Genomic DNA, 24,030 nt, shown 5'->3' on the forward strand with positions numbered 1-24,030 from the left:
TGTGTGTGTGTGTGTGTGTGTGTGTGTCTGTGGGTATGTATATGTGTGTGTCTGTGAGTATGTATATGTGTGTGTCTGTGGGTGTGTGTGTGTACGGATATGCACACACACACACACTCACGCACACATGCAAACGTACATATTCATTTTTTGCTCAACTGCTTAATCCATTTCTTGGTCATGGGAGAGCCAAAGCTTATGAATGTCTTAGCCTGGGTCCAGATCACTGCTGGGTATACACATTCACTATGGGTGATGTAGACTATCAGCAAATCACATATGGGACATCTTCAGAATGTGATGGGAATCAAAAGAATGTGACAAAACTCACATGTGCACAAGTGAGATTAACAGAGCATACAAGTGTACCACCCCAAGTGTAAAGCGACTATTATTATGTATGTATGTATGTATATATATATATCTATATATATATATATATATATATATATATATATATATATATATATCTTCTTCTTTTGGCTCTTTCCCGGTTAGGGGTCACCACAGCGGATCACCTGTCCACTCATGATTGGCAGTGGAGTTTTACAGTGTCGAGTTGCCAGCCCAGCACCCAACCTTCCACAGAAGGCACACACACACACACACACACACACACACACACACACACACACACACACACACACACACACACACACACACACACACACACACACACACACACACACACACACACACCTAGGGCCAATTTAGAGTGTCCAATCCACCTACAGCATGTCTTTGGAATGTGGGAGGAAACCGGAGCACCCAGAGGAAACCCACACGACCATAGGGAGGACATGCAGACTCCACACAGAAGGTATATATATATATATATATATATATATATATATATATATATATGGATCTACCTGACTACATCGACACGTCAGAAGATCGACAGCGGTTCAGAAGAGCGACAAGTCAGAAGACTGACGGAGGAGAACACCGACGCTGAGAACACGGAGATGGGGAAAGGATGTGTAAGTATGCGGTAGTGACGGACGTTAGGGTGCGAGTAAGGTAAGTGTGCGATGTTGACGGTCTGTAGGGATAGGGGTGGGATAAGTGAGTTAGGGTTAGGGCACGGGTTAGGTGAGGGTGCGAGTAAGGTAAGTGTGCGATGTTGACGGTCTGTAGGGATAGGGGTGGGATAAGTGAGTTAGGGTTAGGGCGCGGGTTAGGTAAGGGTGCAGTAGTGATAGTTTTTGGGTTAGGGGCGGGTTAAGTGAGTTAGGGTTAGGGCGCGGGTTAGGTGAGTGTGCGATAGTGACGGACCTTAGGGTTAGGGTTTCGGTTAGGGTTGTAGATAGTTGTGTATGTAAGGGTTAGTGTTGGTTTGTAAGGATTTTGGTGTGCTTGTGTTGTGTGTGTGGGTTTTGGACAGGGGATTTGTTTGGATTGTTGTTCTGATGTGTCGGGTGTATGAGGTGTCGTGTTTGTGAACTGTCGATTATGTGGTGTCGGTGAAGTTGTTGTCGGTGTTATGCAGTGTCGATGTAGTCAGGTAGATCCATATATATATATATAGATATATATATATATATATATATATATATATATATAGATATATAGATATATATATATATATATATATATAAAGAGAGAGAGTGAGAGCGAGTTAGATAGACAGATAGATAGATAGATAGATAGATAGATAGATAGATAGATAGATAGATATTAGATACAGATATAGATGCAGATAAATGTAGACAAACATAGGTATGTGTACATATATATACTTATACCCACACACACACACACACACACACACACACACACACACACACACACACACACACACACACACACACACACACACACACACACACACACACACATATATATATTTATATAGAGAGAGACAGACAGACAAAACAAAAACAGACAACTGCACAAACTCCAGCCAGTACACAGAAATCCAATACACAGCAAAACAAAAACAAATCCAAATCCAACACATTAAAATATATTAATCTCCTTTATTTTTTGTAAAAGGATGCCACAGAACATAGACCAGTTTCAGTTAAAACTCATCAGTGTAACATTCAAGGGATATCCACACCGCCAAGCTAGTTGCTCAGCATAATGCATCCGAGATTATCCAAATGCAACTAACTCTGGGCAGGACCGCAATCCAAATTCTAGCTTGCTTTAGATCCCCCACCATGCCCCAGGATTCCTACTCCTCATTTCTTGATACACTGGAAAATATTAGGGTACAACCCAACACCCTAATAATGGGTGATTTCAACTACCTCACCATTAAATGGGGAAACTACTCATGTACCAACTCTTTTGCTTAACGTTTTATGCAATTCATAAATAACAACAACTTAGATCACCTTATCCACACCCCCACCAGGGCTAGCAATATCCTAGACCTGGTCATTACCAACATGGGCGACCGGTGTTCCACACCAGAGGTCAGTTCCTCGTTGGTCAGATCCTACCACAAGTTAATCACCCTAGACATCCACATTCCGCCCCCACCCCCCATTAGGGAAACCACTGTAGAAAATTTCTCCAAAGCCAATTTCACTCTTCTTAAGACAGAAGTGGCAAACTTCACGACACCCATGCAGATGGACAATAGAGGTACGACTGCTGAATCCTACACAAATGCACTTTATAAGCACTTACACGAGTGCATGGATCATGCTATCCCTAACAGAACCAAGATGCTATCCTCCAAAAAAGGAAGCCAATCTGGTGGTCCCCTGCCATAAACAAACTCTACAACAGTAGAAAGAAACTGTTGCAAAAAAGAGTAAAATTCCATTATTGGAGGAACTCCCTGGTCAGCCTCAGTAAGAAGCTGAGATTCCTCATAAAATCCCCCAAAGCTAGCTACAAAAACAAAATCGCCACTGATTCTAAAGACAGCCACAAGGCATTCTATAGCTATGTCAAGAATCTCAATGGCAATACTCATATCTGCTCTGAGTTACAGCACAATGGCACTAAATATACAGAACCAACTGATATTGCCAATATCCTGGCAGATAGGTTCAGTGCTAACTTTACCCCCCTCTCACCCCCTAAAGGGCCCATCTCTATACTGGAGGAATGCAAAGTTCCTGTAATCACGACTGCACAGTTAAAAACCATACTCTCCAAAGCCAAGAACACAGCATCCATGGGACCTGACAACATCCCAGGCTGCGTTCTCCATGAACTACAGAACGAACTGGCACTCCACCTAAGTACCATGTTCAATCATAGCCTCACCTCAGGCTTTGTGCCCACTGAATGGTGCACAGTGATGGTTATCCCACTCCACAAAGGGGGAGCCACCATGGACCCCAGGAACTACTGCCCCATTCACCTGATAAGCCTGGTCTGCAAGGCCATGGAACATATCATCATGGAACTTATAAACAAAGACATTGGTAATCTCCAAACTCTGGACCCCACCCAGTTCGGGTTTGTAAAAGGCAGATCATGTCCCCTAAACCTGATAGACTTCTTTGAAGCAGTCACCAAAGCCATAGATGAGGGTAAGGTGGTTCACACACTCTATCTAGATCTTGCCAAGGCTTTCGACACCATCCCCCACTCTGGAATTATAGATAAACTCACTAAACTAAGTATAAATCCCTATGTCACAAGATGGGTCTATATTAGAACATCAAAGTTTCAAAACTTTGAATGTTCTAATATCAACCCCTATTCAGCGAAAGCTGAAAATATCGAAGCAACAGAAAAACAATTTTTTTTCTGGGGAAAAAATTTGGTTATCCATTTCTGTTGCTTCAGTATTTTCAGAGCTGTAGTGGAAAGTTATGGGTCGGGTTTAGGTAAGTGTGGGATTGAGTGTGGGTTAGGTTAGTTAGGGTTAGGGTGCGGGTTAGGTATGTGTGCGATTGTGTGGACATGAGGGTTAGAGCGGGATAGGTGAGTTAGGGTGTGGGTGAGGTGAGTGTGTGATAATGATGGATCTTAGGGTTAGGGTTTGGGTTAAGGTAAGTGGATAGTTAGTGGTGTGTGTATAGTTTAGTGTAGGGTTAGGTGTAAGATTTTAGGTATATGTGTGTGGATTGCTGTTTGTTTGGTGTGCTTGTGTTGTGTGTATGTGTTTTTGCATGTTCAATGTTTCTAGCTTTTGCTGAATAGGGGGCGATATTAGAACATTCAAAGTTTTGAAACTTTGTTCTAATATAGACCCCACAAGATTGGTTGCCAACTGGCTCACTGACAGAACCCACACTGTGAAAGTAGCAGACTCCAAATCCGTCTTCAGACCAGTGACAAGTGGAGTACCACAGGGTTCAGTTCTGGGTCCTCTCCTGTTTGGTATCTACTTCTTTGAAGTACAGGCTAACACAGAAGGTCTTTGGCTATGAAGTTCGCAGATGACTACAAACTAGGAGCCATAATCAAAACTCCTCACGATGTGGGCATCCAAACTAGGAGCCATAATCAAAACTCCTCACGATGTGGGCATCCTACAAAAAGGCCTGACTGAGACAGATGCCTGGTGTCAAAGCCATGGCCGCAAGCTCAGTGGCAAAAAGTACATTGTCATCCCCTTTGGTAAAAAGTCTGTACCCATGAACTACCACATAGGAGGTAGTCTACTTAACACCGAAAGTGCGATAAGAAACCTTGGGGCACAGGTGGACAGTAGTCTTTCCTTTGATAATCACATTTCCACAGTAGTCAGAAAATCCTTCTACATGGCACACCTCATCATAAAAGTTTTCTCATCCAGGAAAAAAAGAGGTCATTGTTCCCCTCTGCTCATCACTCATTAGACCCATTATAGAGTACAACGTCCCTTTTGGTATGTACCTCAGAAGACATCTACAACAACTGGAAAGGCCGCAGAAATGCTTCTCAAAGAGGATTACTGGCCTCAAACAGATGCCCTAAGCAAACCATCTCAAAAAACTCCAGCTTTACTCCGTCACATATCGCCTACTCAGAGGCGATCTCTGCCTAACATACAAAGCTGTGTCAAACCCAGGGCTGTTGGACATGCTCCACTTAAAGAAATCTCAATCCCTTTGAGCTACACACTCTAGGGACCTAAACTTTGTCACCACAATAAACAGAACATGCCGGAGGGATAGATTCCTGTCCCAGAGACTTCCCATACTGTGGACAAACTACCTATCTATATCAAACAAAGCTCCTCATCTTGAGCTTAATGATTGGATGGGAAATAGGAAATTCACCCCAGGGATCACTTCTGTGGCTCTGCTTGACAGGGGCACAGGAAAATAATTTTCTTGGGTGGCGAAAGCCAGGGTACCTTTTTGGCTAGGTTTATATAGGCCCTAGGGCCAATAGCTTAGCATCTATGGAGTTTACACATTTGATTATCTGATCACATGACAGGCAAAACAAATCATTAGTCAATAATAATGTTTAAAAATATTCATTATATCTAGTGCACTGATGTAAAGTATGAACTTCATACCTTTTAGATATACATATAAAATAAATGCTGCTATAGAACTAAAATGAGTCAATCAGAGAAGCTACTCACTTGTTTTAATGAATAATTAACACTCTGCCACCATCTAGTGGATAGACCAACAAACTACATATAATTTTCCTAACAATAAATAATTCCAAAGACATGCAGTAAGTAGGTGGATTGGCCACTCTAAAGTGGCCATAGGTGTGAGTACGCATGGGAGTGTGTGACGTTGAAGAACAACAGTGGTAGGCCTAGCCAGCTGGTGGTGTAAACCTTGAGTCTAGATAATTGTCACTGGTGAAGTGACACCTGACCCCTTATGCAAAACATGGGAAAAGGGGATTGTGGATGGATGGATGGATAAAATTAGTATGTAGTGCATGAAGTGCCATGATTACACTCAAGATTCACCTCTCAAGCAGCATCCATGTCTCGAACACATAACACATGACTAGAATTGGTAACGTGATCATAACCACTGTTTTTTCTTTTAAATAAATATTCATTCAGCACTAGTGTGTACAGTGCTCTCAAGTTAGTGATCTAAAGTCTTTCTTTGTCTTATCCAATACATTACTTCATTCTGACTTAGACTTAACAAGGGCTGTTAATAATAACCTTATATAACCCCCAAAAGGTAAAGTGCACATTGTGATGAGTTAAGCTATGCACTTTTGTCCCTCTTGCATCTTAAAGCACTGAAATGCACGGTAATCCACTGTTTCCATGACAATGAAGTTTTCTCAATATAAAAAGCATTTTGCAAGTGCAAATCACAAAGTAAATGGCCTGCTGCTATATGTATATATATATATATATATATATATATATATATATATATATATATATATATATATATATATATATATATATGTATATATTACATACATATATAATATGAACAGGTTCTGCAAGGATCTCACCCATCCAGCTTGGGTCCCGGTGTAGCTTGTTTACTAAGAGATTTATAAGGATTTTACACCCTGCAAGGTGTTGAACAATACTCCTTTTTCTGAAATTAAATTTACAATTTCAGACACCAAATTGTCAAAAAGTTTTTCACTATATAGCAGATACTAGCATGTATTACTTTTCTTTGACCTTAACAGTATTACTGACAAAATTAATAATGGATCCCAAGTTGTTGTGTGCTTTTATACTGTGGATAAAAGTTTTGTGCTGCAGTAATTAGAATTTGAAACAGTATATGACTGTGCATTTTTAATCATGCATGTTTTGTAACCCCTGCTCTTGAAACATGGGGTCAGATCTTGTGCTTCCCTTTGTAAGTCATCCACATTGTTACAAACTCCTTTGGCCCTCAGGAGCTGTGACTTTGGAATATTGTCCACTATGTCTTTTCTGAATGGCTTTTGAAGAACTGAATCCACTGTAAATAACATATACCTAACAGTGAACTTTATTCCAAGGTTATGAAAGTTCAGAGATACCAAAAATTACTTTAGGGCATTCATGTTGCACCTTCAAATCAGCCAGTAGTCATCCAAGTAGTACCTCCCGATTTCCAGTTAGGCCTGGTATTAGAGTTCATTATAGATAGAATTGTACACCATGCCTAACTCAAGATAAACATAAATAAATCAGTCTAAACTGTTCCAAAAGTTGACCTGTAACTGCACCTTGCAAATGAATATAAAATTTACCCTTAAAGTAAAACACGTTTTTCTAAAAAAACACTTTTATCAACTCAGTCAAAAATTCTTTAAAGTCTGTTCTGTATTGTCTGCAGGTTTTATCCAATCCCCGATTCCTATGATATTACCTTCATGAATAATGTTTGTCTATTAGAAGCATTCTGAATTTGAATTTCTAACATAAGTTGGAGAATTGTATTGTGCCCTGTATTTTGGAATATACCAATGGCAATAATTGTTTTAAACACTGCTCTAAAAAACAGATGGGGTTCTGTCAAAGAACCCTGTCCAGATACTATCAGACATCTCAGAACTGATTAAATTGATTTACAAATTTTTCCTAAGATGTAAAACATCTAAATAGTTGTTTCTTTTACAGTTAACTCCCTTCTTAGGAAATCTGTAATAAAACCAGGGAGTATATAGAAATCTTTAGCATATAGTGTTATGTGAAATAGTGAGATGGGTGAGTGGTAACATGCAGACAGGGGCACTCAGAGACACATGCAGCATGGTCTTGCTACCTATATTTATGGCATGCAAAAGAGTTGCATTGTGCTAGTGCGACTTGCTGCATATCATCATCATCATCATTCTCAGCAGCTCCCCTTTTCCCATTTTCTGCATGGGGTGAGGGTGTTGCTTCAACTGCTGCCATCCTTCTCAGTTCACTGCCACTCTCCTGCTTTCATCAGTGGCCATGCCTAACTGTCACAGGTCTTTTCTCATGCAATCCATCCATCTCTATGCTGAATGCTCTTGTTTTCTCTTGCTTTCTTCCTGTCTCTCCTAAATCTTCGTCACCAGATTGTCCTCTGCTTTCCTGCACATGTCCAAACAACCATAATGTGTCCTCTTTGACCTCCTCTGCAACTGGAACTACTTTGGCTTCTGCTCTAATGCCCTTATCTCTTTGTCTGTCCCACAGTGTGCATCCTACCACCCATCTCAAGGCACTTCATCTCCATCACCTCTAGCATCTTCAAATGCTCTGCCTTCACTACCCATGTTTATGTGCCATACAAACAGTAGTACTGGCTGCACCCAGCTTTTTTGGCATTCTTCTGTCACATACTAACCCTGACACTCTGCAGCCCCTCTGATTCGAGCTCTGACCTCCTCATTCAGACTTCCATTCACCTCAGCCACCTCTCCTAGATACCTGACACTGTTCAACTGTTCCACAATTTTCCCTTCTATATCAATTTTCATCTTTTCCTGGCTGTCTTCTCTGCATTCAGATTCATCCCATGTCTTCAGTTTTGTATTCCATTCTCTTATAATTTGCTGAAGTTCCTATTCAGAGTTTCTTTGTAATGCCACATCATCTACATACATTAGCTTTGTTAATCTGTCCCCTCAGACCTGTTTACTAATGTAGTCTATCACTGGTATGAAGAGCGGTGGGCTTAGAACTGAAGCTTGATGCAGACCCATTCCTACCGAGAACCCTTCTGTGAGTCCAAACACTGCTTATACTTGTGTCGTCGGGTCCTTGTGCATACAGTGCACCAATTCTACCAGTGTTTCTGGGGCTTCAGAACCTTGTCATATACTTTTTCCAAGCCCAGGAATGCCTATTTGGAGTTTCTCATCTAGTTTCTTCTCAACTATCTGTCTTACGGCAAGCATCACGTCAGTTGTGCTGCATCCTGATCTGCATCCAAACTGCTTGTCTCCTGTCTTACTTTCTACTGCTCTGCTTATTCATTTATCAATCATCTTCTCCAGAACGTTCATGTAGTGTGGCAGGAGTTTTATACCTCCATACTGCCCACAGTTGGGAATGTCCCCTTTTGTTCTTGTATACTGGCACTATAATGCTTATTTTACAGTAATCTGGGATACACCTTTCTCTCCATACTGCTGTGAGTATCCTCAGGTACAATGCCTCCCCTCATTCTCCCAAAATCTTTATAATATGTGCTGTGAACCTGACTTCATCTTCCATAGTGCTGTTCTTGTTTCTTCTAGGGTAGGCTCCTCCTCTTCTTTCATTGTAGGCTGTGTCTGGGGGAAGTACAGCTTCTGTGATATTATCTTCATTCAGAAATCACTGAAAGTACTCCTTACCTCTGCTTTTGATGTTCTGTGAACGGGTGAGCAGGTTGTTGTTGGCATCCCTTATGAAGGGTGTCTGCTGCCCATCTTCTTTATCTTTTTGACTTTGCATTGCAACTTAACAGAGTTTCTTTGTACCATCTACCCAGTTATTTTCCAGAAGCTGGTGGAGTGTCTTTGATGTCCTTCACTATTGCATCTTTGTTAGCCAACCAGTATTCCTTCTTAGCCTGGTCTGTGTTTTCTATCTCCCACTTTTTCCTGTACTTCTTTCTTTTGATGACTTCCTGGACTTTTGCATTCTACCACCAGCTTTCCTTATGTACTTTATTTACATACTTGGCTTGGTTGCATATCTGTTCTTCATCTTCAAATATGTAGTTTTAAGATGCTATCATTCTTCTTCATCTCCACCTGTTTCCTCTTCTTCCTGATGTGCTGGAGCCCCGAGTCTTTCCTTGAAATCTTGTGCTTTCGATCCAGTCAACTTCCAGGTCTTCATCCTAATATCTGTTGACCGTAGACCCTTCTCTGACCACAGCTTTACAGATGACTCTGGTCATTGGTGGTTTGTACTGTGGGCTGACCGTTTCACTGGAAATGACTTTGCAATCTCGTAACTCTAACTCCAATGCTCTTTCCTTACTAGGAGAAAATCTACCTGAGTTGCATGATGGCCACTCTTATATGTGATCTTGTGACTATGTCTCTTGCTGAACCATGTGTTTTCCACTATCAAATAAAATTGACATACAGAAGTTTAGCATGGCCTCTCCTTCATTCCTGTTGCTCACACATGTGGACCCAAGCAGTCCACATATCCTGTTCTTTCTGTCCTTGTATGAGCATTCATGTCCATCACTATCAACATCAATACATGTTGTCCTGCTTTATCTAGCTGGTCCTGCAGTTGCTGTCTGAATGCCGGCTTTTCCTCTCCATCACAACCCTGCTGGAGAATAGGCTGAGATTATGAATATTGTCCTGTCTCTACACCTAAAATGATGCTATGGTATAAATAAAAAAAATATTGATTTCAATAATTGGCTTAGTTTTTGGTGTCATTCAAAGGGGATCCAGTTACTGTCTGCCTGGGAAGCCATGGTTGATAAACCTCGCTGCTTTGCCAAAGATGGTTTGCACCTGGCACTACTAGGCTTTTGGCTGATGGCAAAGGCTCTTGCCTCCCGCATAGTGCCTGTTTTAGGCAAAGTGTCAAAAACAAACTTGCCAATGTGAAATTTGCCAATCAAAACAAAATAAGGATCATGCTGCTAAATGCTAGGAGCTTGTAGATCAATGTGTGTGTATGTATCTTTAAGAAGCTATCCAAGGGCTTGCACAAGTGTATAAATACTGAGCACATGTGAGTCTGATTGCCATTTTGTTGTAAGCTGTTGAGATGTAAGCATGTATGTCTGTAAGGTCTGTCTGTTAACCAGTTTGTTTGTATTTTATGATGCTGCTATCCATCCTGATGTGTTTCTATGTATTAAAGCATCTAAACAAAATAGCCCACCTGCTTGTCATCTGTGTTAGAGAGGGACAAGCAACAGAGTTAAACCAAAAACTACACACCCTGGAAGCACTTCTATCACTGGAAGATGTGGACGTCTGTGCAGTCACAGAAACCTGGTTCAAGGCCTCAGAGAGTATCCTAGCCTTGCAAGGCTGCAATGCCTTCCACATCTTCAGACCGTAAAACAAATGTGTGAGAACCAAATGAGGTGGCATTTCAGTCTTTATTAGAGATAAATTCACCTCCTGTCTAGTTAGACTGGACAACTCCATGGAGTTACTCCAAATACGGGTTACTGTGGGTAATACCCCCATTCAAGTCATAGCCAGTTATAGATTCCCCTCCATGGGTCATGACACGCACAAAGCCTACTTGACCAAACTGGAGTCAATCCAAATATGCCCAAACACTCTGCTTATTGGGGATTTCAGTTAGCCCACCATCAACTGGGAAACCTATCCTAGCACTAACTTGATAGTGCAAAAGTTCCTTGACTTTGTTAACTCAAATTCCCTAGAACAAGTTGTTTATACCCCTACAAGAGGAACAAACATACTAGATCTGATCTTCACTAAAATGTCAAACAGATGTGCTGCCACAACTGTTGGACTCTCATTAGTTAAACCTGACCACAAATCAGTCTCCTTCAACCTGGCACTAACACCAGAACTCACAAGGGGTGAAATCAGACTAAAAAACTTCACCGATGCAAACTTACCCTCCGAGGTGAAGGTATAAGTGCATTACAAGCTCCACCCCCAGCTAGAAGTGGTAACTACACCGAAGCTTACACTAAAGCCCTGTACAATCCCTTGCATAAGTTTATAGACTTGGCATGTACCGGAATGAATCAAAGCCAGAGCCCCAAGTAAAAACAAGCTGCCATGGTGGACATCCAGCATCAACAAACTTTACAATAAATGTAAAACGTTGTTGTCCAAGAAAAGAAAGGTGAGGCCCGAACAATGGAAAAGCACCCTCCATTGCCTCAACAGTCAACTAAGACAACATATCAAATTCTCTAAGGACTCCTTTGAGAAAAACCTAGCAAGCATGGCCAAGGATAACCATAAGGCCTTTTACAGCAACATACATAACCTAAAAGGTAGGACCCAAGCATGTGCAGAACTAGTGACTAACGGTATCACAAATGCTGACCTTACAGAGATAGATCACCTGCTAGCGGATAGGTTAATTTCACTTCCTTAACCCCTCCAAACTTATCACAAATCTTCCCCAACTTGCTCCCACCCTACATATCTGAAGAGCAGATCATTAAGGCCTTGTCCAAGGCAAACAACACACCCTCTATGGGACCAAACGGTATCGTAGACTGTTTTCTAAATAGGCTAAAACATGAACTAGCATCACCATTAAGTACACTTTTCAATCATAGCCTAACCACAGGCTTTGTTCCTGTGGAATGGAGAACAGCAAAAGTTATTCCCCTCCACAAAGGTGGCCTAGAAACAAACCCAGGGAATTACAGACTCATAAGCCTGACCAGCTTCATGTTAAAGGCAATGGCAAAGTATCATTGTGAACCTCATAAATAAAGACATAGGCCACCTCCAAACCCTGGATCCAACCCAATTCAGCTTTGACAAGGGAAGATCCTGCCTGCTAAATCTGGTGGATTTCTTCAGAAATGTGACTAAGGCCATTGATGAGGGCAAATCTGTGCATACAGCATAAATCGACTTGGCAAAGTCTTTTGACATAATCTGGCACTGAAGCATTACTGATAAACTGATAAACTCAGAAAACTGAATGTAAACCCCTTTGTTGTAAGATGGGTTGCCAACTGTCTAACAAGCCAGACACACACTATCAAAATGGGTGACTCCACATCAACCAGCAGATTTGTCACCAATGGGGTACCACAGGAGTCACTGCTGGGCCTAAACTATTCAAAAGGCAAAAAATGAAAAAATAAAAATAAAATCATAAATAATTTAAGAATATAATAGAAACACATTTTTGAATTAGATACATACAAGTATATGTCTGTGTTTATATTACATTCTTAAATTATTTATGATTTTATTTTTATTTTTTCATTTATGTAACAAGCTAATACAAGCATCTCCCACTAATATCAAATAAGATAGATAAGATTATTATTATAATGACTATTGTGGCAATTAATATAATTATCACAATTACTGTTGATTTTTAACTTCATTGTTAAGTACTGTAAAAAGCACAATTTTATATAACAGTTCTATTAATATATGAGTTAATATAAAATATTTAGATTTGTTTTGTTGCACAAGTAGAGCATGGTATGTTGTGTATATTATATTATGTATAGCATATTATGCAGAGTGCTCTTCACAAATCAAATGTATTGTTTATGCAAAAATTTCAGTGCACATATATTTTTTTAAATGAAGGAATTCAGTAATTTTGGCGCCCAAAGCTGTATATAAGTGGCTGATTAATTTAAAACATTCTGAGGAAGTCCACATTATAGTGGATGAAAGCGCTAAATCTGAAGCATCTGTTTTTTATATTAAACTAGTGGTATTATAGCTTGTTGGCTCCGTATTTCTTCAAAGGTATCCAGTATCTTTAGCGTTTACTCGTTACTCACTTCTTTTGTGGTAAAAGAGTGAGATGACTGACAGTGTCTAGGTGAGACCCTATAAACTCCAAGACTTGGACTGGTTGAAGAAGGGACTTGGTACAATTTACTGTGATTCCCATGAATTAAGATAATTGGAGTAAGAAATCCCTGCCTTTTTCTAGGATATGCCTGGTTGTTGCTATGAGAAGCCAGTTGTCCAGATAAGGAAGCACTCTGAGTCCGTTTAGTCTGAAATTAGCTGCTACCACTGCCTTGCATTTGGTGAACACCCTGGGGGGTGTGGAGAGAGTGAAGGGCAGGGCTCTGAAGTGGTAATGACTGGCTCCCAGCCAGAAGCACAAGTGCCTTGAGAGCACCTGTTCATTTTTATGTGACAGTACATGTCTTGAAGATGTATGGAGCATATCCAGTCATCTTTCTGTAGAAGAGGCAAAATGGACTGAACCATGATCACCCGGAACTTGGAGTTCTTTACAAACTAATTTAGGTAACTGAGATCCAAAATAGGTTTCAGGTCCACTGTTTTCTTTGGCACTAAAAAGAACCTTGAGAAAATTCCGGATCCTCTTTGGTCTGGTGGGAGCTCTTGGATGACTCTTTTATCTAGCAGCTTTTGAACCTCTAGAGCTGCTAACTCCTGCTGATTGGGTAGAATATCAGGGAGACTTTTTTGTCAGGGAATTTGTAAAAAGGGAATGAAATATCGTCTGAATATGATCTTTTACACCCACAAATCTTTTGTGATGGCTGTCCAGGTGTCTGCGTGCAAAAATATGTGCCCCCCCCCCGACTGCCTCCAGAGAAGAACAATTGGGAAACCTTTCAGGAGCACTGAAAGGGTCTATCTGAGAATGAATCTCAGAACTCTTGGTTCTGCAGACCCCACTCTGCCATGTTGGCAGCATCTTCCATTGTTATTTCCCCCTCTACCTGGGAGAAAAATCTCCATGTGAGTCTTGAAAAGGTCCTTGAGATTTCCGGAACCACATCTTCTTACCACAGTGTTGATTCCTGAAAAAAGGTCTCTCTTGGTTAGAAAATTTGATTCTCATGGCAGACAAGGTCTTTCCATCTTGCTCATTGTGGGAAAGTATCTCTTTAACAGTAGGCCCAAACAGACAAGATACATCAAAAGGAGCATTGATGAATAACACTTTAAAGGGCTCTGCAAAATCACACAGTCTCATCCAGGCATGTCTCCTGATGGTTATGCCTGAACCCGCAGCCAGTGAGGAACCTTTAGCTGCATGAGAGTTTAGCCTCATGGATGCATTTGATATAGATTGTAGGGTGGCCATTTGCAAAGAATAAACCTTCTCTTCCTCCACAAACATGGACCCAGGACTAGACTTAGAGAGTTCCTTAATGAAGTTCCTCTGTAATCTAGTAAAGTGTGCCATATAGTTAAGTGACCATAAGGCAAAGGTTGCTGAAGCATGGGCATGCTTCCCATATCTGTTCAGTGCCCTAAATTCTGTATTAGGGGGATGGACAAAGGAACTATGTTCAGCAAGCTCCTTTTTGATGCTACAGCAACAACCATGGCATCTACAGAGATTCCTTTAATTCAAAGCAGCCTGTCTTTTGGTGCATCAAGCATTTTGTCTGGATGTCAAGGAATAGGTTCTATGGTATCCATCTCCTTCCAAGCCAGGTGGGAGACAAAATCTATAAGCTCGTCCGCCAGGAGGGTAACCCAGGACGTAGATGGGCCAGACCCAAAGGCTTCTAGGAACATTGACTCCTCCTGGGAAGGGGCTTTGGAGAACTGATCACCGTTTTAGATTAAGATTTCTAGAATATCGCTGAAGGAGACATCTTCTGGTGGCGATGTTGATGAGTGCCCCCTTTTGCTCAACCTCTTCCGAGGGACCTGTTCAGTGGGGTGCTCTGGAAAAGTATTGGAAGAGGCGAGGAGTTCCCTAACTGGAACTGCCTGCAAGCTCTTATGGGATAGCTGTCCCTGTGGAATAGGATGAAGAGACTCAAAGACAGGACCCAAAGGGGGAACAGGAATAGGATCCAAGGAAGTAAGAGTCAAAACAGCTGTTGGATAGAAGAAATCCCTCTCCACCACCTTAAAACCAGAGAGACCAGGAGAAGCTGAAGCCAATCTCACTGGAGCTGAAAATCTTGGATTAGATAAGCTCAGGCCCCATATAATATGATTTAACCACCTCAAAAAGCCAGGTTACTTTCATCATCATTTTAACCATAACAAAAAAAAGGGACCAATGTCAACAAACAACATAGAAGCAGTTTGCTGAGCTTCTTATCAATCCTTCATCAGAATCTCATCTATTTCCTTAACCATGGGTGCAAACGTACCTGCAACCCATAGGGAGAAAGGCCTTTGATGCCATAATGCTTTAAGTAAGTTTAAATGCCATACATTGGATCACAAAGTTCTCATGGAAGTGGTTAATTCTTTAAATGCTCTTACACATGAAACAGAAGAAGTTATAAAAGTACCTTTCGTAATCATGGAAATAGAAGTCTGTTCAAGTTCTTTGAAAATCCTAACATCATCTTTATCTGCCACTAGCTCGGTAACCAAACCTGATAGATCCATATCCAGATGGCAGGCAGCACAATAAAGAAACCAGCAATAATCCAATATTTAAAAAAAGACGAACTCCAACAAATGCCAACAGCATAGATAACCAATGTATTCCAAACCAGAACTGGCCATTTTGTATTTTGAATTTGTGTTTTTTGGCTGTTGTACCTTGTCGTGCTTGCATGGGTTCTGGTTTGGAATGTAGCAAATTTCCAATTAAAAAAAAAACTTTATTATTAATGCTCCTAACATTAATGATCATCAGAAATGCATCAAATGTTGCTACTTGTGAACTGTTAGATTTTCAACCGGGGAAAAATCCTGCCTCGAGTTTGTCAAATATTGCAAAATATCTGCTGCAAAAATTCTCTTCCTTGATCTTGACAAGTGAATACCACCTGTCTGAACACGTGTGCACAGAATTAGGCTCAGATGCTCTACACATTTCCATTTTTTAAAACGGAACTTTTTTTATGTAGCTATTTATCCAAAAATCTTTTCATGGTGACCTGACTCTCCTTTCTGTATTTGATTTGTGAAAAATCTTAGGGCTGTAAGTGTCTATTAACAGTCAGAGTGTCCTTATGAATGAGATCATCTGTACCAACATGAATAAAAACTGATCCATACTTCCTTACATTAAAGTATTTGAAGACCTTTCTCACATCCTCTATTTTTGCTCCTGGTACGCATAACAATATTCAATGCTCATCATCTTCTCTGCCAATAATGTAAGTATCAGTTCATCCAATAATTCAGGCTCAAGTACAAGAATATCTTTTCTGACCAGATCTGAAGAATCTTCAGCTTATAATTCAGTAATATCTGTTTAATTGGATAAAATAATGCATTAGGACAGGCACATATTTAAATGCCTTACTCAGTACACCAACTCATGAGAAAGTAAAATTATTATTTGCTCAGTGATGTGACATATCTAACAAGTATATTGACAACCAGGTTTCATTACAGTCTGAAAAATACAAAAGTGAATAGTGTGTTATGAAACTGTTACAGTAAGTGTGAAAGACTTAAGAACTGAAATATATCACTCCAGTTGCTTCAGAGGATTAAAACTGTAAAATATTCAGGGGGGCTGAGTTAACCCAGTGAAGTTAAGTAGGGTAGTTATGCAATGTGTCTAACCAATAAGTGCTGAAGTGACTTATGTGTAAACACATGATTATCACTAATTATAGCATATATAATGGGTTGTGTAGAGGCAGGTGTTCCACTTGTATGAATATTATATTCAGGTGTGGCAGCAATATAATATAATATTATGACATTTACAGCATTAAACATTTTGGGAGTAGCAGAGGTACTGCATAATGCATACTGATCCCAAAGGGGAATACACAAATGGGGGATTAGAACTGTTAAGGTGTCTCTGCTGAAACTACAATGTAAGCAATCTCCATCCTTCATAAAATTAAAAAAAGAGTGGCAGCAACAGATGTGGACCCAGGAGATGGTGTCTGTCTCTAACTTTTGGACACTACCCCCTTTGTCCCACGCTGCCCCTGCTTTCCTGTGTCATTTGATTTATGTTGGAGCTGGAGCTATCTACACTGCTTACTATGCCTAGACATGGTGAGTTGGGGGATATTTGGTATTAGACTGTTAGGGGGTGCCATACGCTACCTGAGTCGAGCTCATGGTTAGTAGCAACACTGTTTAGTGGGTCAAGATTATTTTGGAATATGACACATTAGATGGTGACAGTGCTTCATGTTGTTGGTTTAATAAACATGGTTGCATCTGCATCCATGTGTTTGTGTTTCTTTGGGGGAAATAGGCATGAGACAAAAAGAAACACTCAATGCTGAACTTCCACAAGGCTCCATTTTACAAAAAAAGAACACCCAGCACTGGAGTTCCACAAGGCTCCATTTTATGTCCCCATCTATTCTTACTATTCATTAATGACAGTACCCTTGACCTTACCAGCCACAATTTTGTCATGTACACAGATGTTATTCTCTTACCTGAAGCCAGCAAAATTCATCAATCACTGCAATATCATTTGCAAACTAAATTCATAGATGTTTGTAAATGGCTCCACAGAAATAGACTTCTAATTAACAGTACATAAACTAATGTTATGATGTTTTGTACTGTAAGGAGACTTTCACTACTGCTTCAACATTAAAGGTAACATTATTCCTAATGCTACCAAAAACACCTAGGTCTACCCCTTGACATCTTGTTAAATTTCACTATTCACCCAAATAGCATCATTACTAAATGTTGCCAGTATGTTATTGGACTTCACACCACTCTCCCCTGTTCCATCTATGGCTATAATGAAAATGATCTAATTCCTAAGGCAGCTTATGGCCTACCACTTATTCTCTTCATTCTTCATGCAATACCCAAAAACTTCAAGTAGTTGAAAATAAAATATTTAGATCAGTATCATCATCATTGTGATTTATTTGAAGAAGTCCACTGGCTTCCTATTACTAACTAATCCACGTTTCTTTAATGTACAGATATTTAAAACACTAATACTAGGTTACTGCCCTTGTAAAATAATACTTCAAATTAGGGAACAAAACATTTCTCTCAGAAGCTTCCAAGAATATACACGCTCACTTGCCTGACCAAAATTCAAATAGGCCATTGGAAAAAAAGCCTTCTTTAAATTAGGAACAGCCTTATGGAACTAAAAAACTACTGGTGTGAAAAGCAATTACACATAGCAGACATAAAAAAAAAACTCTGGAGGAATTCTGCAGAATGAATTTAGTCACATTTACTGTGGTGATGCTGGCCTGGTGCTGCAACTCGAGCATAGTTGACTCTACACTACAGCTACAAACTTACCCATTCCACGTGAATAAGCATGTCCTTCCTGATATGCACATTTTGTGAATTTATAAATGTGAGTAATTAAACTTTGTATAACAGCGAATATAGTGATTTTTTTATATTAATAAGTTAGAGTAAGCAATCATACATATTTTATTTCTACATTGCTTAAGTAATAATATTTTATTGAACATACTTACACTTAATGTACTATAATTGCATATATGCACTAAGTTATACCAGCCTTTGCCTCTTCCTTTTTTATGTTACCATTGAACTTTTGTAACCTGGTCATGACTGAAAAGGGTCAGTACACCAGTTCATTTTTACCAGTTATCAAATTGTAAAATAAAAATAAGAAATATCCCTTCAGGATGTCCAGTTTATGTTACAGTGTAAGTTGAGAGTTTTGGACTGAGTGTTTTTGACATTACTAGTGATTGGAAGTAGAGAGCATCTAGTAAAACACAATAATTCAAAGTTCAAAAGGCAAAACAGAGATCTCCATGTATGAGTTTGCACAAGAAATAAAAATGTGATAGACGTCTCAATTTATTTGGATAGTTAAGGGAGACTAGACCTTTGATTATTTCTTTTTTAATTTCTCCAAATCTTTTGGGTTTCTAATACCATCACAGGAATGGACCCCATTCCTAAGTCCAAGTATGACTAAAGTTCATGAAATTAGCATTGCTTCAGTCTTTGATGTCAGCCAGAAGACCTCTTCACAGTACCCGCAGTGTGCCCAGTGATGACTCCTTCTGCAATTTGTACAGGGTTGCATATATTGGTAACGGTTTACTACCAAAAAAACGAAGTTCAAAAAAAGTACAAAACATTGAACAGAAATTATGAATGCTTGCATATTAATTAGACATAAATGTCGAATCTGTTGAACAAATTCAGTAGATTCGACATTTATGTTGAATATATAACGTGACATCAGTGTAGGTGCAAACATAAGTTAAATTCCTACACTGGAATTCACATTTTAGCAGGGGGGCAAGCCCCCCTGCATCCCTCTTTGGGGAGTTGGGCCCCTCATACCCCCTGCAAATTAAATATTCCAACTCTGAGATCGCACTACAGTGAGGAAAGGGATACATTTCCCAATCAGGACTGTACCGCGATCTCCATGCAGAATATCAAGTACATATCAGTGAATGCATAGATATTTACTCTTGCTCTCATAACATTTGGCAATACAAAAATTGGTCAACTGCCGTTCACCATTTCCATGTTAGCTGAACCCACCTTCAACAGTTTAGTAGTCAACCATTGGTAACATATCTAAATACAATTCTAGATTCTTTTTTATAAGACCCATTGCTCCTACTATCATTGGAACCATCTGGGTATCTTTCTTCCACATTGCTCTTGTTTCTGCCTGCAAATCCTGATATTTTATGACTTTGTATCTCTCTGTACACAAGACAGTGTAGTGATTGGGCGTGGCGATTTCAATGATCAATGCTACTTTTGTCTTCTTTTCATGGAACACTATATCCGGTTATCTAGCATCTGTCTTTTGAACTGTTGATAATGGGTGATCCCACTGTTTTTCGGCCACTTCAGTACCATAAGGTATGCACAATTCCCAGTGCAACAGTCTTGCCACATTATTACACCTTTCAGTATACAGTCCTTCTGCCATTAGTATGTCACAACCAGCAAAGAGGTGTGAAACTGTTTCCAATTCTGTTTTACAAAACCTACATTTTTCTGTTTCTCCCACATGTTCAATAGTCTTTGTAAACCATTGTGTACATAGCCCATCATCTTGGGCCGCCAATATTAACCTTTCATCTCTTGGATTGAATTTGCCTCTCCTTTAACCATTCTTACTTTCGATCCTGATCAACATGAGGTTCTTAAAGAAATTTTCTATTTTCTATACTTGCAAATATATTTATGCATTTTCCACATTTCTTGCCTTCTCATCTGGTCCTTTACCTTATATTCTTTCTTTTGTTTTTTGGCACATTCAGTTGCTGCCTGATTTTTATCTACATCTGGTTTGATTTCCATTCCTGCTTGACGCGGTTATGCCACTGCTAGATTAAGCAGAGAAGTCATCTTAGATTTATTTTCCTCATGTTTCAAAACTTTCACTATGTTTGGGTCTTGTGAGGTCAGTAGATATGTATGTAGTCCCATGATTGCAGATCTATACATGTAATCAGTTTCAAGGAGGCCCATCCCTCCTTCGATGCACTGATTTTTATAAATCATTTGGTGAGCATGAAACATCTTTCTTCTTTTCCTGTCTAATCTGTCCAGCACATTTTGGGGCCAGTCAACCACTCCAAGCATGTAAGTTAGAGCAGGAAGAGCAAATTGGTTTATAGTTTAAAATTTGCTCCTAGATTTCAACAGTGTTTTCAGGATTAATTTTAAGTCTTCTACAGTATTCCTTAATACGTTTTATTTGCATTTGTTCATGTTTTATTGTTGAGTCTACATCAATTCCCAAATATTTATACACTCCTTGCTCCAGTTCTTTTATATCACATTCTTGTCCCAAACTGATGTTTTCTTGGTGCTGCAGTTTTCCTGTTTTAAAGGCTGCTTTTGCACATTTATCAAGACCAAATGACATTCTTATATCATCTGAAGATGTTTTGACAACTTGCAGTTGTGCTTTCAGTTCTTCGTCTGATGAACTATACAGTTTTAAATCATCAACAAAGATAAGATGAGATATCTTTACACTTTGTTGTTTTCTAGGAGCCACATTATAGCCATGGCCTAAGCTATTAAGTAGACAGCTTAATGGGTTAAGGGCAACACAAAATACCAACAGTGATAAAGAGTCACCCTGGAATATCCCCCTTTGAATTTTTATCCCTGGGATAATAATTTGTCCTTTACCATGCCTTAATTGCAAAGTGGTCTGCCACTGTTTCATTGTCACTGTGATGTAGTCAATCAGTGTAGGGTGTACCTTATACATTTTTAAGGACTCTTATCCATGAATGTGGGATAATATCAAATGCTTTTTTATAGTCAATCCATGCCATACTTAGATTCTTCCCTTTTTACAGTTTTCTATTATGACTTTATTTGACAGCAACTGATCCTTTGTTCCATATGACTTTTATTGCCCTTTTGTTCTAGTGCCATAATTGAGTTTTCTACTAAATGACTATAAACTCTGTCGGCATCAATTCCAGTGTATAGTTTATACGTTGTCGGAAGGCAAGTTATTGGTCTATAATTTTTAGGATAGCTTGCATGTTCTCTCTTTAGTAGGAACATTATTTTTCCTGTTGTTATCCAGGTTGGTATCTGTTCAGGGTGCACATATAAATATTTCTTATTCATGGTTAAATCTTCATGTAAAGATGTTAATTCTTTTAACCAGAAGTTAGGCATTGCATCTGGGCCTGGGGTTTTCCAGTTAGTGGCTTTTCTTAACTTTGTTTCAATCTCTCTGGCTGTTACTTCATTCCATTTCATATCCCGTACCTTTAAACTTCTTATTCTTTCTTTTACTTCTTTTATCCATTTAGCATCTTTGTTATGTTCCACGGGATCTTCATCAATACTTCTTCAAAATATATCTATTTCTTCTTTTTTTGGTGGTCTTTCAATTCCTTTTACTTTGTTTCCCAATACTTTATAAAACTTTTTAGGGTCATCAATAAATTTCTTATTTTGTACTTTTCCTTTATATTTACCTGCATATCTTCTTGGTTAGGAAATGCTGATGTCCTTTAAGCATGGGATGTACATTTGGTAAGATACAAACCAAATAGGGCAATTCATTCAATGATCAGCCTAAGTAAGGAGATATATATGGGGGTGGGGCTAAGACCTCTCTGGATCCCAAGAATATATATATATATATATATATATATATATATATTATATATATATTATATACATTGTTATATATATATTATATATATATATATATATATATATATATATATATATTATATATATATATATATATATATATATATATATATATATATATATATATATATATATATATATATATATATATATATATATATATATATATATATATATATATATATATATATATATATATATATAGATATATATATATGGGTTCACTATAGAATCCCGAAATACTGAAAGTCTGAATTTCAGTATTTCGAAATTCTATAGCCGAAACCTTTAAATACCTAGACCCCATAATCGCTAAATTTAAAATTGCGAACCTACAGTGCAAATACACCACACACATACAATCCTACACTACAGACAAACAGGGGGGCAAGCCCCCCTGCACTCCCCACCCACCCCTACTTATATATACTCAGAGATTGCACAATCACACACACAAAGGTAACTCACACACACACATTTCACAGCCCCTTGCACACACAAATCACAGCCAAAACACACACTAACATACACAAAAGCCCCTAACCAACACACTCATACAAACTTACTTACACTTACAGCTATGCATTCACACAGCACAACACCAGAAGCTCCGAACTTCAGTATTTTGTGCTGCTGGTGTTTTGGAATTTCAAGGCTGCGGTATTATAATTTAGAAATACTGAAACTCGGGATTTCAGTATTTCGAAATTATAAAGGGAACCATATATATATATATATATATATATATATATATATATATATATATATATATATTTATTTAATATTTAACTGGGCAATAAAAAATATTTTCCCATTGTAACTGATACTTGATGGTGAAACAGCAGTTCATTGTTGAGGAAAGCATCTAGATTTCTAATGATAGTATCAGCCTTAAGTGGGATTCCATTTATGTGATAATCAGTGGGAAAATCCTGTTTGTCAAATATGACTACCCGACATTATTTTGCATTGAGTCTAAAGTCATGGATAGAACCTCAGACACTGGAGAATATAGGAGTCTGTGGGGGAAATCAATAATTCCACCTTTTTTGTAGTTATCCACAGATATGGTCAACCACAAACCTTGGACATCTATCTTCATATCACAGAAGTAAATCTCAAAGAGATGGATACTCAGATCAGAGACTGTCACAAGTTCTCCATTAGATGAGAATCTTACCCTGTATGCAAGATTAGAGAAACAGTTAACAGGCCTTATAATAATATAGGGTTTAGTATTTAAGCTGATACATTTATCACCAATGTCTGAATGGGGATTTGTATCAAATGCCTTAAGAAGGTTGAGATAAGCTGCGTGGATAGAAGGATCCCCATCAGTGGCATCAGTTATACCCTCAAAAAGTCAACCAAATTAAGCAAGCAAGATCTATCCTTCACAAAACTGTACTATTTTTAAGTGTTTGTAAGTTACCAGTTTCAGTGTTAATGAGATTGACTTAAATTCCTGTCATGATCTTACCAGTAATACTACTGAGGCTAACAGGATGACCATTTCTAGGGTCAGTGGCCACATTGCCTTAT

Source organism: Protopterus annectens, chromosome 12.part0 (genome assembly GCF_019279795.1).
Source record: "Protopterus annectens isolate FY-2018-M chromosome 12.part0, PAN1.0, whole genome shotgun sequence".
Classification (NCBI taxonomy): Eukaryota; Metazoa; Chordata; order Ceratodontiformes; family Protopteridae; genus Protopterus; species Protopterus annectens.